Here is a 15,876-nt window from a genome sequence, read left to right as displayed (position 1 = left end):
TGTTCGCTCTCTCATTGTGACTGGCCCTGGCGCTGACCAACCCCCCAAGGGCATCTTCATCATCAAACCAATCTCTGGAATGCTGTCTGTCAACAAGCCCCTGGATAGAGAGCACATCTCCAACTTCCATCTGCATGTTCATGCAGTAGACCTGAACGGCAGCCAGGTAGAGGGCTCTATTGACTTTGTAATCAATGTCAAGGACATGAATGACAACAGGCCAGAGTTCATCCATCAGATCTGGAACGGCACCGTCCCTGAGGACTCCAATCCAGGGACATTTGTTATGATGGTAACGTCTGTTGACAAAGACGACCCGAAAACAGCTAATGGGATTCTGCGTTACAAGATCCTGTCTCAGAATCCTGAGAGTCCGACGTCCAATATGTTCACCATCAACAATAAGACAGGAGCCATCATTACAGTGGTAGCAGGCCTGGACAGAGAGAAAGTGCCTCAGTACACGCTGATCATCCAGGCCACTGACATGGACGGCAACCCCATGGATAGTCTCTCCAACACAGCCACTGTTGTCATCGGAGTCACTGACATTAACGACAATGCACCAGAGTTCACTGCTGAGACGTTCTTCGTTGAGGTGCATGAGAACTGTGTGAATGTCATTGTGGCCAACCTGACGGCGACTGACAAGGACCAGCCCAACACCCTAGCCTGGAATGCTGTCTACAAAATCACCAGGGGTGACCCCACTGGCAGGTTCTCTGTGCCCACTGATCACACCACTAACGAGGGCCTGGTAACTGTCGTCAAGGATATTGACTATGAAATCAACAAGACATATGTACTGATGGTGGAAGTGAAGAACGAGGTTCCCCTGGCCAGAGGCATCCACTCCCCTCGCCAGTCCACAGCCACTGTCTCTATTAGGGTGATAGATGTCAATGAGAGCCCCTACTTTGAGCCCAACCCCAAACTCATCCAGCTGGAGGAGGGAATGATGCCTGAGTCCATGCTGATCACCTTCACTGCCCAGGACCCCGATCACTTCATGCAGCAAAGCATCAGATACTCCAAATTGTCGGATCCAGCCAACTGGCTGAGGATTGACCCGAACACCGGTCGTATCAGAGCAATTGCCATTCTGGACCGAGAGTCAGACTATGTGAAGAACAGTTTGTACAATGCAACATTTCTGGCTTCAGACAGCGGTGTGCCTCCATCAAGTGGCACTGGAACTCTCCAGATCTTCCTGCTGGATATCAACGACAATGCTCCCCACGTGTTCCCCCAGGAAGCGGAGGTCTGCGAGAAGCCAGAACCCAACGCCATCAACCTCACTGCACTGGGCAGAGATCTGAACCCCAACGCTGGGCCATTTGCCTTCGAGCTGGCCTATATGCCCTTAGACGTTAGGAGCAACTGGACCATCACAAGACTCAGTGGTGACTATGCCCAGTTGAGTCTGAAGATCGGCTTTCTTGAGAGTGGCATCTATAAGATCCCCATCATCATCACAGACTCAGGGAAAATACCCATGTCCACCACCTCCTACCTGCGGGTCAAAGTGTGCCAGTGCGACGTCTATGGAGACTGCACCGAGCAGCAACACATCATGGCCGCTGGTCTGGGCATGGGCGCCATCATCACTATCCTCTGTGTCATCATCCTCCTCATTCTCGTGCTGCTGTTTGTGGTGTGGATGAAGCGCCACGATAAAGAGCGTCGGGCCAAGGAGCTTGTCATCGATCCTGAGGATGACATGAGAGACAACATCCTCAAGTATAATGAGGAGGGTGGAGGAGAGGAAGATCAGGATTACGACCTGAGCCAGCTCCTGCAGCCCGACACGATAGAGCCCGATGCCATCAGGCCCATGAGGTCAGCAGCACCCCACCCCAGAGATATTGGAGACTTCATCAACAAGGGACTTAAAGCAGCAGACAACGACCGCACCGCTCCTCCCTACGACTCCCTGCTGGTGTTCGACTACGAGGGCAGTGGCTCCACAGCTGGTTCCCTAAGCTCGCTCAACTCCTCCACCAGCGAAGGAGACCAGGACTATGATTACCTCAAAGATTGGGGACCTCACTTCAGAAAACTGGCAGACATGTACGGCGGAAGAAAAGACTAGGACACACAACCTGCACCCCCCCCCCCCCCACACACACACACACACACACACATATGAAGGATGAGAGAGAGAGACAAATGATGAAGAAAAGTTGATGGATGTGGACAGCTTCTGATATACCAATATTCTCCCGACGGAGTGATGATAATTAGTAATTTTCTAGTAACATATCTGCCAATAATAATATTATTATTAGGTATTCACAGCAAATGCTCATAATTTGGTTTAAGGATCCGGTGGAAAATGGCAGTTATTACGGGCCCGGCGCACCCTCAGTTCAATTTTCTGCCCCCTCACTTAAAAAAAATAAAAAATAAAATCCTCTTCTCATTGAGTGCCAGCCACTTTTGGAGAACGGACGCTCCCAGTGCCAGAGTTTCAGAGCGTTTTCAGTGATTTCTCGAGGCCCACAAAATATTGTGTGATATTACTATGTAAACACCGAACACGCACAAAGAACGAGGAGACTCTCTTCTATCATCAGCAAAAAAAAGTTTATTGATATCATTTTCCGTTCTTTAGTTATCAGCCAGAGAAGATAGGTGGATTTGAGCAAAAACACACGTTTCAATTTAGAAGCTGAGTTAATTAGCCTTTTGTGAAATGAAGCATTTCAAGCACATGACTGACTCTGAAGCTAATATTTTCTGATGTGACACCTCAAAAATAATTTCCTTCAATAAAACAGTGAAAACAAAGGAATTTTGTTTGGCCAAATAATATTTTTTAGCTGCAACCAGCAGCGCTGGCCCCTGCGTGCGCAGACCCTACACCTTCTTGCTGGTCTTGATTTACTGCTGGTGGGCATCAGATATTCTAGCTTGTTTGCCTGTCTCTGTCAATCGAGCCTGCTGTGTGGGTCTGTGTTTACTGTCAATGGTTGTACGCTGCCCTGCGTGCCCCACCCCCCTCCTCCTCCTCCGTGGGAGTGTCTCTGGTTGCTCTGCTGCGTTTGCTGTGCGTTTGCTCTGCACTGAAAAGTGCGCTGCACCCCGCTTTTTCACATCGTGTCGCCAGCTCCCAGCTGAGAATAATGTAACTTTTCAGAAAGACGCTGGTGTCGGCAACTAAATCATATGGAGGGGCTATCGCAGCGGAGACGGAGGGGCTCAATTGTGGCAGCAGATTGACTGCTGTTCACAGGCACAGCTAACATTATGCTTCATGCATATCGATGCGATTTCCGTTTCCTCATGACTTCTTCTCTCTTTTTTCCTCGCCTTTCTCTAATCTGGAGAGCACTGTCGCCACCTAATGGGTCGGTAAAATAGGTTATACACATTCAACATGCCCCAAAATTTTACAGGAGATGGATCTGGCTTTGATCCACGTCCCACCGTCAAAAAACGCAATAGACGACTTTAGTCGTCATTGGCACTGAACGTTACTATCCGAATTGACGACTTTAGTCGTCATTGGCACTCAATGAGTTAAGAATAGTTCATCTATAAAGGCCAGTTAGGCAATGTTTGTACCTGACATGTTTCGGCTGCTGTTTCTGCAGTCTTTATCAAATTTGATCAGTTTAAGTTGATATATAGGCTATAAACATAGCTCTGTTGTTTCAGAATTGGCAGAGAAGCGCTATTTGCTGTGCTTTGGTTGTCACAAGGTGTCAGAGACTCTGACACTCAGAGATGTAGCTATAAATTTGAACCTCACTGCATGTTGTAGTGATTAAAACACACACACACACACACACACACACACACACGCACAGAGAGAGAGAAATCAGCTGCACCCAAGCACACAGCATGCCATGAGCAGAAAGATGGAGACAACGCATCTGATCACTTTATTTCTTTAATTTAATGAACCTGGCACTGACTGGCTATTATTTTGTTTAGTTGTTTGTCAATTTTTGCAGCAATTGTTTATTCTATGATTTTTCATATAGACATATATGTTCAGAGTAATCCAGACAGGTCCCACATTTCACGTTATGCAAAGCTCAGCTCTATTAATGCCTTAATCTGCTGCTGTGAAATAAATGTTTTATTTGATTTTGAATAGTAGTCTTTCTTGTGTTGTTATTGCGCTTTTCAGAGGTTATTATGGTTAAAAAGTCCAGAAATAGGCATATAACCTATGTATATAACCTATGTTTTACGATATAAAAATATCATATAAAAAAAAAAAAATTTGAAAAAAAAAAGAATCAGCCCCCTCCCCTCCCAAGTTATAACCGCCCCCTCAGTCATTTCATCCTGGCGCTATTAGCCAATACATTTTTGATCAAATTCAATCGGTTGGTCAAAAGATGCTGAACAAATTGGCTATTGTGTCCCATGAGGTCCGTCTGGGTAGATTGGCCGCCATCTTTGAAATTTTGAAGGAATCGAGGGAATCAAGCGCGCTATGCGAGCGAGATCCCTAGTTTTTTTAACTAGGCATGCTGTTGTAAAGCCCATGCGCGCCCTGCAGCTCACCAGGCTGGCCCCGCAGCTCAGTTCTGCATAGCCTCGCCTGCTCTATTCGCGCGCATGGGTGCATTTGTGTGTATCACTGATAATAAATAATTAGGGGTTCAAGCCCAGAAGGGGCTGAAACCCTATTGCTTTTATGCTGGTTTATTATTCGCGTTGTCATTGTTCATCTGCCTTGACGCAAATTCCTGTGAGTTGGTAAATGGCAGAGACCTGAAATTTGGCACAATGACAGATATTGGTGGCTGGTTTCTGGTCAACAAATATTTTTCGAATCGGCCTGAAGGTGCCGCTATAATTGAAGGTTTTACGTTAAAGGACATAACTTCCACGCCATTTGTCCGATTTTCAAACTTTTTTTTTCCAGATGTTCAGGTGAACTTGCTCTACACATTTGCCATAAGGACCATCAAGGTCCGTCTGGAAATTTTTAAAGATATTTTGAAAAGTTTGGACAACACATTTTTAACATCTCCTCCTAGACCGTTTGACCGATTTCCACCAAAATCACCAGGAAATCACCAGGAAGCATCAATGGATTTTTTTAAATCTACTTTCGTTTCGGAAATATTGATTCTTAAAGTTGTGAGAGGGCGTGGCCTCTCAGCTAAATTGTCATAACTTCATGACCGATTAACAAATCTTCACGAAACTTGCTGGAGATGTTCAGAGATGATAGGAGACCCTGTGTGTAAAATGTTGTACAATTCGACCAAAAGGGGGCGCCATAAACGCCAGAAATGGGCGTGGCCTAACACAAAAAAGGCCGTAACCCACACCTGTTTTATCCGATGATCGCGAAACTTGTGAGATATATCAAGGAGGATGTCCTAGTCAAAATCACAAGTTTTGTCATCTGCGCAAGGCTTGAACCCCTGCTATCGCCGCTTGCGGCTATAAGTTTGTGTAAGTTTTTATTCAGTCATTATATGTATAACAAAATTATAGTATAAACAAAGTCAACACCCAGAGACTGAACAGGTTCAGGAAGAAGCAAAATGCTTATATTATGCCTGACCTAATTTCTAATCAATTAATTTCTCCTCCAAAATGAAAGAAAAACAACAACAGAAAAGTAATTTACAACACAGAAAAAAGTTAAACAGCATCAGAAAATTCATTCACACTTATAATGCTCAAAAATAGCTTCACAAACCATTATTTTGAAAACCAAAATAGAATTACACATCTTCAAATATGTGCATCATTCCAAACTTTCACCCCAACAGTAACACATCTCCTTTTAATCTCTATTTTGGCTTTTTGCACATTAAACTTGTACACACCTCTTAGATCATACTTGCTATCCCGTATTGAAAATAACTTTTGCACAGAGACTGGGAGTGACTTGATGTCACAATACCTTTGACATCATCAGTGATGTCACCAGTGGGACAAAAATTGAAACGGAAAACATTGCCCACTACCTATTCACCTTATTCACCACGTCCACTTTCTCTCTCTTCCGCGTTACACGCAATTGTATTTTGTTCTTCCGGTTCATTTCAAAACAAAACGTCACTATAATAATGAATGAAGTTTGGCAACATTCAGAATTAAGCTACGCTGCGGCCAACTTCAGTTACATGTTCATAGCGTTACTGCTGCGAGGAGCCGATGGCTGTACCCGGTCGGCATTTAACGTTACTTACAAAAGCACATTGACAGTGTTTTCTCACTGCCAGTAGCCTAACTACAGTAGGGTTTGACAGATAGCTAGTCCGACCGGTGTCAGCACAGCCAGTGTTTTCCTCGCTGCTCGCTGCTCCTTAATAATTTCCAAATAGGCTTATTCTGATAAACTGGTCACATATATGTAACGTTCTCACCAAAAAAATATTAAAACTTTAAAACAGTTTTTTTTTTTTTTTTTGCTTGAAAACAGCTTTTTGGCAAGTTTAAAAATGACTACGGTAGGCGTAATCTACATACATGTCTAAAACCGGAAAGACGAAATGACGTCATGCAGAAGGGTCCTTGTATGGGCAAAGACTACTAATGTGAATATACCCATGGAGCTAGGGCTCTCTTTGTTTCTTTGTCTCTGTCCCACTGTGATTGTCCCACTGTGATGTCATAAATCCCACTGTGACATCATCAGTGATGTCATAAATCCCAGTGATGTCATAAATCCCAGTGATGTCATAAATCCCACTGTTAGGCTACAGCTTGACGAAGACCAGTGAGGTTGAAACACGTTGCGTTTTTCTTGCCCGTGTCTCATATTTTTTGAAGTTGTACATTGTATTGTAAACCTGTGCAGGTTACCTGTGTACCAACACTTCTGCATTACATTTTTCTCTAAAAAGAAACCAAGAAGCTCCTTTTTCCACTGTTGATCACAATTTTGACTTTGATCTTGCTTGCTTCCACTTTTTCTGTTCCATATATCCCACAGTGACATCATCAGTGATGTCATAAATCCCACTGTGATATCATCCGTGATGTCATAAATCCCTCATAAATCCCACTGATGAAAACCCACTGTGACATCATCAGTGATGTCATACATCTCTGTGATATCACCAGTGATGTCATAAGTCCCTCATAAATCCCACTGATGAAAACCATAAATCTCTGTGATATCACCAGTGATGTCATAAGTCCCTCATAAATCCCACTGATGAAAACCCACTGTGACATCATCAATGATGTCATAAATCTGACATCATCAGTGGTGCTGATGTCCGTCCTGAGCCAGATCAGTGTGACGCTCCAGTGCATCCACTCGGCGATTGCTCTCCCCATAGCGTTCAACTCTCCAGTGACATCAGCCTGAAGTTGCACCATGCACTTCAAAGAGCATACCTCAGTGTACATCTGCTCCATTCACCCAGATCATCAAAGTAATGAGAGACAAATCTGGGAAGGTTCTCCCCAAGCACTTTCATTACTTGAGGCAAATTTTTATGTTGTTGACGTCCTTCTGAGCCCCTTTGTGGGAGACGCAGTGCACCTGTGAGTCGCTGCAGATCTCAAGCAGTACTTTCTTTGATGCCTCTATCCCCTCGGAGTCAAAAGTATTTGTCGCCAGCAGGAGGATCTCATCTTGGCTTAAAGTATTGATTTTAACAGCAGGAAGTTGAGTAGCTCATCCTCCACAACAACCTTGCCATCGATGGTCTTATAAATCTCAGGTTTTACCCGAGAACGACGGAAAGCAGGAGCAGCCGAGCCTCGCCCCTCACCCTCCACCCGCATGACTTGGACCCAGGGCTCAAAACTAACCCAGCCTAGTTTTTTTTATATATACAACAGTATATATTTAAAAAAATATATAGAACAATATACGAACAAGACAAACAGGTTCAAACACATGTGAAAAGAAAGGAAAGAAAAAAATACATACATCATTGACATCCAACATTACAACATGGTGCTTGTTTTTAAGAGATAGTGTGCATGGGATCCAAGACAAGGGGTCCATGAGATACCAGTCAGGTGAGCCAACCGTCACTCCTAACCTCAGTCACTTCTCATTCTTAACCTCGTCAAAGAATGCCAAAAACGGGTCCCAGATAGTTGAGAACCTTCGAAGCGAGGTGGTTCTCAGGGACCTGAGTCTCTCCATCTCTATAACAGAGATCATATCCATCATCATCAGCCACACCTGAAAATAAGGTGAAGAGTAGGACTTCCATTCCTTCAGAAATAGTCTTTTGGCGGCAGTTGTCCCCCAGTGTCAGAGATTGTTGCACAGCTGTAGGGAAGTTCAGAGAGGACTCTGAGCAGCCGAAGATGGTGAGTTCTGCCTCCGGCTGAAGGGTTATTTTGTAGGACCTTAGAGTACCAATCAATTATTTTGGCCCAGAATCCCGTTAATGAAGGGCAGAACCAGGAGGCATGAGATATTGTGCCCTCTGACACCTGACACCTGTCACACAGGTCGAGACAGAATGGAAGATCTTGTGTAGTTTATGCTTGGAGTAATGAAGATGGTGAGTGACTTTAAATTGGATCAGCTGGTGTCTGCTATTAACTGAGCAGAGTTGTACCACAGACAGACTCCTTTCCCATATAATGTCAGATAGATCAATACCAAGTTCCACCTGCCATGCTTCTCTAATCCTCTCAGTAGAGGCTGTGTTGCAGTTGTCAAACAGACATGCAAATCTAGAGATAAGGGGCCCTATCGTTGCATCGGCGCAGTTTCTAGGCCGAGCGGCAGGCGCAGATCAAAGCAGTGGGCGTGGACAGGCGCACTTGATATCGTTGTGCTGGCGCTAGATGCAGCCCAAAGCATTACAACCACGCCTTTTAGGCGTAAAATTATGCACTGTCATGCTCATTGGATAAGTGCAATAAACGAATGGCACGCTTGCCTTTTTAGCTCCAATTCCACTGGTCCCGCAAAACCAGAGGAAACCCAAGCCTCTGATCCCCCCCCCCCCACCTCCCTTCATCCCGTCTGTCTCCATATATCGGCTATTATTCCATATTACGATGCTTCTCAAACCAATCTAACTGCAGTTTAAATACTGCAAGCATGTAAATACGCTACACTATAGCAATATCAAAGTGAAAATAATGTTCTATGCATCAGCTAGAAAAATATAGCCTATTAGATTGGTGAAAGTTTGTCCAGAAAGATATCATTTTCTCTCGCCTGCTGCAGGAAGGATGATGCACATAAATATAGCCTACATTATGTCAAGTCATTGCATAAATGTGTTTTTATTGTAAAACTAAATGTGAAATAGGGCCAAGTTATTGGAGGGACATCACAGTATAGCAGATGCCATTAGAAGCGCGTTCAGAAGCGCGTTCCGCTGTTACTTCTCTAAATCACGTTAACTCGACAAGGGGTATATATAGGCCCAGGAGGACATATATGTTTCACATAGGGTGGTGTTTTCATTTCGATGTTTTATTTGGTCCAATATTGAAATGTTGACAATGGCAGGCTGTGTTACCATTACACATTAATTTAGAACTACCTTTTATATCTATTTTGGCTCATTTGGTTGCTATTTAGTAGCGAAATGGAGAAACACAATGCATGCTGGGAACTCAGAGAGAGAGAGAGAGAAGGGTGACAGAGAAGAGGCAGTGAAGGCACAGAATAGGCCTGCTTTTCAAAAGCGCAAAGCGCTAAATGTACGCCAGGTCCCAAGATATCACTAGGCTGGTATTTAGCGCCGACACGCCCACTTTGGGACTGCGCCACGCCCATTCGGCCTAAAGCGCATTTGGCAGCCTAAAGCCTATTGCTATCTTGCCGAAACAGGCGCAAGGCACGTTTTTTTGCGGTTAAGGCCCGTAATAGCGCCGATGGCCTGTGGGAGAATAGAGCCCAAGATGCTTGGAGTGAGGAGGGCTCAGCAATACATAGAAAAAAGCATGTTAATTTGGAAGCGCTTCAAAGGTGTGACTCTTGGATCGAACATAATTTCTGATTTGCAAGAATCTAAGCTAGTTTGTGCCTGGGCAACTCAAACTTCCTCATCGGTAGATCCAAGGATGCAAAATTACCATCTATGTATAGGTCTTTGGTGGAAACTAGCCCCTTCTCACTCCAGGCATGGTAGTTTTTGTCTGACCATGGGTGCAAAAAACTAATTGGTGTGTGGACAGAAACATCTGGTAGACTCAAAACAAAATGACAAAATTTAAACTTACATTTTCTAAGGTCCCACCCAGGTTTCTCTAACTTAGCAAATAGCATAGCTGGCAAGGAAAAGTTGACAATGGAGCTGGCCTCCATTATCAGCCACAGGGGCCCCCTGGAAGTTAAGTTACCCGGAGTCCCTTGCTACCACTACATCAGAGCCCTAACATTGGCAGACCAGAATTAGTGCCTAAATAATGGTAAGGCCAGTCCTCCTCGGTTTTTGCAAGTTAATTTTTTTAATTCTGTGGGTCTTATAATTCCAGATGTAGGACAGAATTACGGAGTCCATTTCTTTGAAAAAAGCTGATGTGAGAAAGATGGGAAGATTTTGACAAAGATAAAGGAACCTAGGAAGAGAAACATCATAACTGAATTTATACGGCCAATCATGGAGAGAGGGGCAGGATTTTCCAGTTTTCTATAGTGTTTAAGTCTTGAAACAAAGTCATTAGTTTAGGATCTCTGGGTATGGTCAAGCCAAGATAGGTGAGGCGCTCCTTTGTCAATTTGAATGGGAGATTTTCCAGGAAACCCAGCCTAGTTTTGCGGACTCAGGGAGTTCGATAGCACAGGGCTTTAGTCATCAGTTAAATTTTTTAGTGAAATAGAGGCTTCAATAAAAACGGCAAATACAATTAAAAACTCAGTTAGAATAGCCGAAGACAGCACTCAACGAGGCACACACCATGCCGACGCATGCGACCAGTGATGTCATTCATGCAGAAATGACATCACTGGTCCACATCTGAAGTGAGTGTTCGTTTAACCAGCCAACATTTTCACGTATAACGACCGTCTTCTCCACGTCAAACCACTATGTCCAGTCAGGGTGTAATTATATATCCAGAATGGAAATCTTAGCAACGTCCATGACGTTTCCTGCACTGCCGGTGGACGTAGATCGTCTCCTTCCCCACAATGTCGAAATATGCTGCTCCCACAACGGCTATGTTCAGAGAAAAAAAAGACAACCTGGTGCAGGATTCAATCCCAGGGCGCTGGCTTCAGAATTCTTTCTCTTAACCACTAGGCTCTGCATTCTGTCATATATACTGCCAACGTGAACCTTCCTACTGGAACTTGCTGTGCCAGGCTACCTCGCTAATTCAGTTTCATGATTCCAACCACCGATGAGACAGGTATTATTTTAGATCATGTATGATAAGACTTTATGTTGACTGTGGGTGCAGTGTGCATACATCTACTCTGTAAGCTACAGCTTATAGCCTACTGTCCTCAATGTTGAACGTTCATACTAGAACTTGCATTGCGAGGGCCGAGGCTGCCTTGCACTTAACGCTAATTCAGTTTGATGATTCCAACCAACGATGAGACAGGTATATATTTTATATGATAGGATAATGTAAGTTTACCCAGAACACACTGCATTCAGTTACATACACCACAGGATTCAGGAAGCTTGTGATAAATACAATAAAAGGGCGCTTGCTATTGGCAATTACACACACACACTACAGGTTAAAACTATACTATACTATGTGACATAAACATGTTTTCATATTTAAAAAAAATGGGCATTCAATAATTGTAGTCATTGCACGTGGAGTACACGTCACACATGTGACTATCTGATCACACCACCCAAAAAATTATCAATCAAATGTCGTTTTATTCAACTAAAACACAAAAGACACCTACATGTGGTGTTTTCAAAGCAATATAAGATCAATATTTGTGGTGGGAATGAACAAATACTGAAGGGTGACTGGAAGATCATGTTTCCTATATATAAACTTGTGTAGGAATAAGCAGGTTTGATAAACATTCACTTTGTCAATGGGTAATATATTATATTTTTTAAAGAGGGGTGCCGAAGGAGCGTATCTATTAGAATGAGATATAAATCTTAGATATTTCTTCGGTATGATCAATCATTTGTTGAGATATGTAGGATAAGTTGCCGCCCAGACAATGTTACAGTAATTAATGAATGGGAACAGAAAACTATAATATAAGGTTAAATGAGCTGAGGAGTGAATTAATGGACAGACCTTCCTCAATATGCCAAGCATTTTCGCAGATCTTTTTGAGACAAGGTCAATAATAAGATCACTTCAACCCGCTATCTATAATAACCCCTAGAAATTTACTATGCTGAACTAATTCAATTTCAGCATTATTGATAAAAATTTGAGCTAGTTCTATAGGATAATATTTATTAACATTACAAAAGATCATGAAATTACATTTTTTCACATTGAGGGTTAATTTATTCGATTGAAACCATTCCGCAACAGAAGATAATTCCTCGTTGACAGGATAGATAGATAGAAAGAGAAAGAGAAAGGGAGGGAGGGAAAGAGAGGGACAGAGAGACAGAGAGAAAGAGAGAGACAGAGAGAGATAGATAGAAAGAGAGAGACAGAGAGAGAGAAAGGGAGGGAGGGAAAGAGAGAGGAGAGAGACAGACAGAGAGAGGGACAGAGAGACAGAGAGAAAGAGAGAGACAGAGAGAGATAGAGAGAAAGAGAGAGACAGAGATAGAGAGAGAGAGACAGAGATAGAGAGAAAGAGAGGGAGGGAAAGAGAGAGGAGAGAGACAGAGATAGAGAGAGAGAGACAGAGATAGAGAGAAAGAGAGGGAGGGAAAGAGAGAGGAGAGAGACAGAGATAGAGAGTGATGATAATGAAGATACACATATCAGCTCTCGCACCACACAGCTCTGAAATATCAGCTGTCACATGTCATCTCTGTCAGCGCAGCCACTTCAGCTCCACTGATGTGTGTGTGTGTGTGTGTGTGTGTGTGTGTGTGTGTGTGTGTGTGTGTGTGTGTGTGTGGTAGCGTTGAGTCACCAGCTGTTACCTGGACTGCCTTGCCTTCTCTCTGTTGGTTTCTGTCTTTGCACCTGAGAGGAAGGAAAAAGCAGCAAGCTACCACTCTGCCTCTCTTTACGAGTACCACAAATATCATCGAAAACACCAGCACTAGTGGCAACTAGAGGCCGAACGACGCGTGACCTAATGTCTCCTGTGTCAGGGCAAAAAGTTGCACTTGGACACAGAACCAAGATGACCGCCAACGAACGAGCAGCTAGCATGTAGGCTACGTTCTGCACCTGTGAGACCTGATTCATGAAACAAAGTAGCGTTTGCCTACCATTTTGACCAGACCTTGCTGGTCTTTTGCTTGTGGAAGAAAGGAAGAGGCGGAGGTGTAAAATAAGGACAAACTGCACATATGGGTGATCATACAGCGACAGGCCGAAGAGGCTTTCCCAAAGACCAAGTCTATTTTGAATGATCAGATATAGTTGGAAAATGAGCAGATCATTTTGTGTGTGCCCTCTCTTCTCCTGCACTGCTTCGCTACCAGCTGACCAGTGACCAGCTAATCAGAGGGATTTCTCTCACCGACGACACTCGACGTGTTGAATCGGCCGGAAAAGCCACCAACAAAGCCGACTAGAGAAAACGGTGCGGGACACACAGTATGGACACAGCTGCCATGACGTCACCTATTGGTTTGTGTTCTCCCATTTTGAAGCCTGAAGTTTGTCATAGTTGAGTTGACTACTGCCTCGCCTGGAAAGAAGATGAGAGCAGCCGACTCGAGTGCAGTCAGGCGAGGCGTCAACAAGCTGAACACCCCCGACTGCGCACTCTGTCTCTGCTAAACAAATTAAAACCGTGCATTAGCGCCACCCACAGTCACTGCTCAGCAGTGTTGGGAGTAACTAGTTACTAAGTAACTAGTTACTGTAACTTAACTACTTTTTTCAGTAACTAGTAATCTAACTAATTACTTTTTCAAATTCAGTAACTCAGTTACAGTTACTAAAATAGTAACTGGGCTAGTTACTAGTTACTTTAGGACATGAAAATAACGGACAACTTCAGAGGATTACCCAGTTTCTGATCCTCAGACCTAGTCCGGGGAGAGAGCTGCAGCCAGAGCCCCAGAGGCTACTGACCTTGATAGGCTATAAGCCTCCCCAATAAGCGAAGGTTCAATGCCACACTGTGGCACAGCAACACTAACATAATGTGTGCATTAATAACAATCGAAGCGGACTTTTAAAAGTACCGCAAAAGTTACTTTCCCTAGTAACTAATTACTTTGAAGTAACTGGTAACTTTAAAGTAATTAAATTACCTTTTGAGAGAAGTAACTAGTAACTGTAACTAATTACCAATTTTCAGTAACTTTCCCAACACTGCTGCTCAGCCCTCAGCCTCGAAGACCTCAGCATAATTTGAGGTCAAAGTTCAATTTAGCTAGCCTGGTAAAGCAGCCCGTCACGTGAACTCACATTTCATTTGGTTCTGCGTGACGGTCTGGCCCCAAAGCCGGGGAAGGGGGGGGGGGGGGGGGGGGGAGGCAATCAGCGACTGCGCTGTGATTGACAACGCAAGTTGGCCAATCAGGAACGCCACTAGCACTGCACTAACAAAACAATAATGGCCGCCTCCTTGCCTGATCGTCTCGAAGAGTAATGTCAGCGTCTGTCTAGTTTAAACAGCCATAAAGTGCAGTTATTGCAGAAATAGACTCAATAACAACAATTAAACAAGTACAGGAGTATCGCCGCAACCGCGGAGATTCTCGGCGTAAAATATGTTTTTGCCATTCTCCCGAGTGGATTTGGGTTTGATTGGATCCGACGCTGATTGCCTGAAGGAGTTGTCTGTCAAGGCAACTACGCCCGCCCATGTTCCCGTCACCAGACCGTCACGCAGAACCAAATGAAATGTGAGTTCACGTGACGGGCTGGTTTACCAGGCTACAATTTAGCTGCAGTGCTGCTGAACTTTTGCTGTGAAGCCTGGTGAAAAATCAAGCTGTCACACGACACTTTTGGCTGCGCAGCTGTTTAGGAGCACGCTGATGCCACGTCACTCATTGGCTTTGCTCTGCGCAATGGCAAATTGCACGTATCAGATAGACTATAAAACAGGTGGGCTAATAAAAAATCCACCCCCTGTAGGCCTACTGTTGTCATGAATAGTGAAATTAGCTAAAGAGAAAAAAACCTCCCCCCTCCATTTTACCAGGCTGTAAACATGTTTGTTAAAGTTGGGCATTTTACCGCGGGGGTCGAATGCCTTGCTTTTGCCGCCAACCTCAAGTGCCCATTTGAGGAACTGCAGTTTTTGGCACGTCTGCATTGGCCTCATTTTTCAGCTCTGGAGGTTGCAGCTTGGGTATTTGAGAATCAGAATCAGAATCACTTTATTTATCGAGGGGAAATTGAATCATGCCACAGTTACTCACACTCAAGTAGGGGAAAAATCACACCCGTGTGTTGAACTAAGCGGTGCAGTTTTGTGCAGAATCCGAGCCGTGCGTGCGTTCGTATGCCCGCCCATCTATGCTGTGTGTGCGTGCGTGTGTACATGTGTGCATGTGCGTATTACTGGCTTGTGTGTGTTTCGAGCAGAGGGCAAGCTCTGCCCTTTTCCCATGAGGTAACCCCGAAAGCTGTAATTCCTCGAATGGCCACTTGAGGCTGGGCTCAGAAGTCCCCTCGTTCCCATTCACCATCATGTTAAAATGCAAAAAAAGAGGTTAAAAGGTTAAAAGGTTTTGGTCTATATAGCTAATTTCACCTTTTCAAAACAACTGTACTGGGGTAATTTTTTATATACTGTAACTCGCCCGTTTGGAGTAAAATAGATGATAGAAAAGGGGGTGATTGACAGATCGCCTGTCCAGTGATCGTGCAGCTTGACGATCAGGGACCAATAGCCGGCGGAGCTACGGCTCTGGGAAACCCCCATCTCAC

General features: G+C 44.2%; 1 pseudogene across 1 annotated transcript in view; it reads left to right on the top strand.

Annotated features, from left to right (window-relative positions):
- Positions 1-2,092, top strand: part of LOC310784130 (cadherin-2 pseudogene) — a 2,673-nt pseudogene extending 581 nt beyond the window's left edge. The window contains exon 1 of the transcript in view: positions 1-2,092. This exon is cut by the window's left edge and continues 581 nt beyond it. The product of the transcript in view is annotated as a cadherin-2 pseudogene (transcript).
- The last annotated feature ends 13,784 nt before the right edge of the window (positions 2,093-15,876 follow it).

The sequence above is a fragment of the Poromitra crassiceps genome (genome assembly GCF_964638095.1).
Source record: "Poromitra crassiceps genome assembly, chromosome: 10".
Lineage (NCBI taxonomy): Eukaryota > Metazoa > Chordata > Actinopteri > Beryciformes > Melamphaidae > Poromitra > Poromitra crassiceps.
The sequence above is the reverse complement of the archived record's forward strand: the minus strand, read 5'-3'. Positions and strand labels throughout refer to the sequence as shown.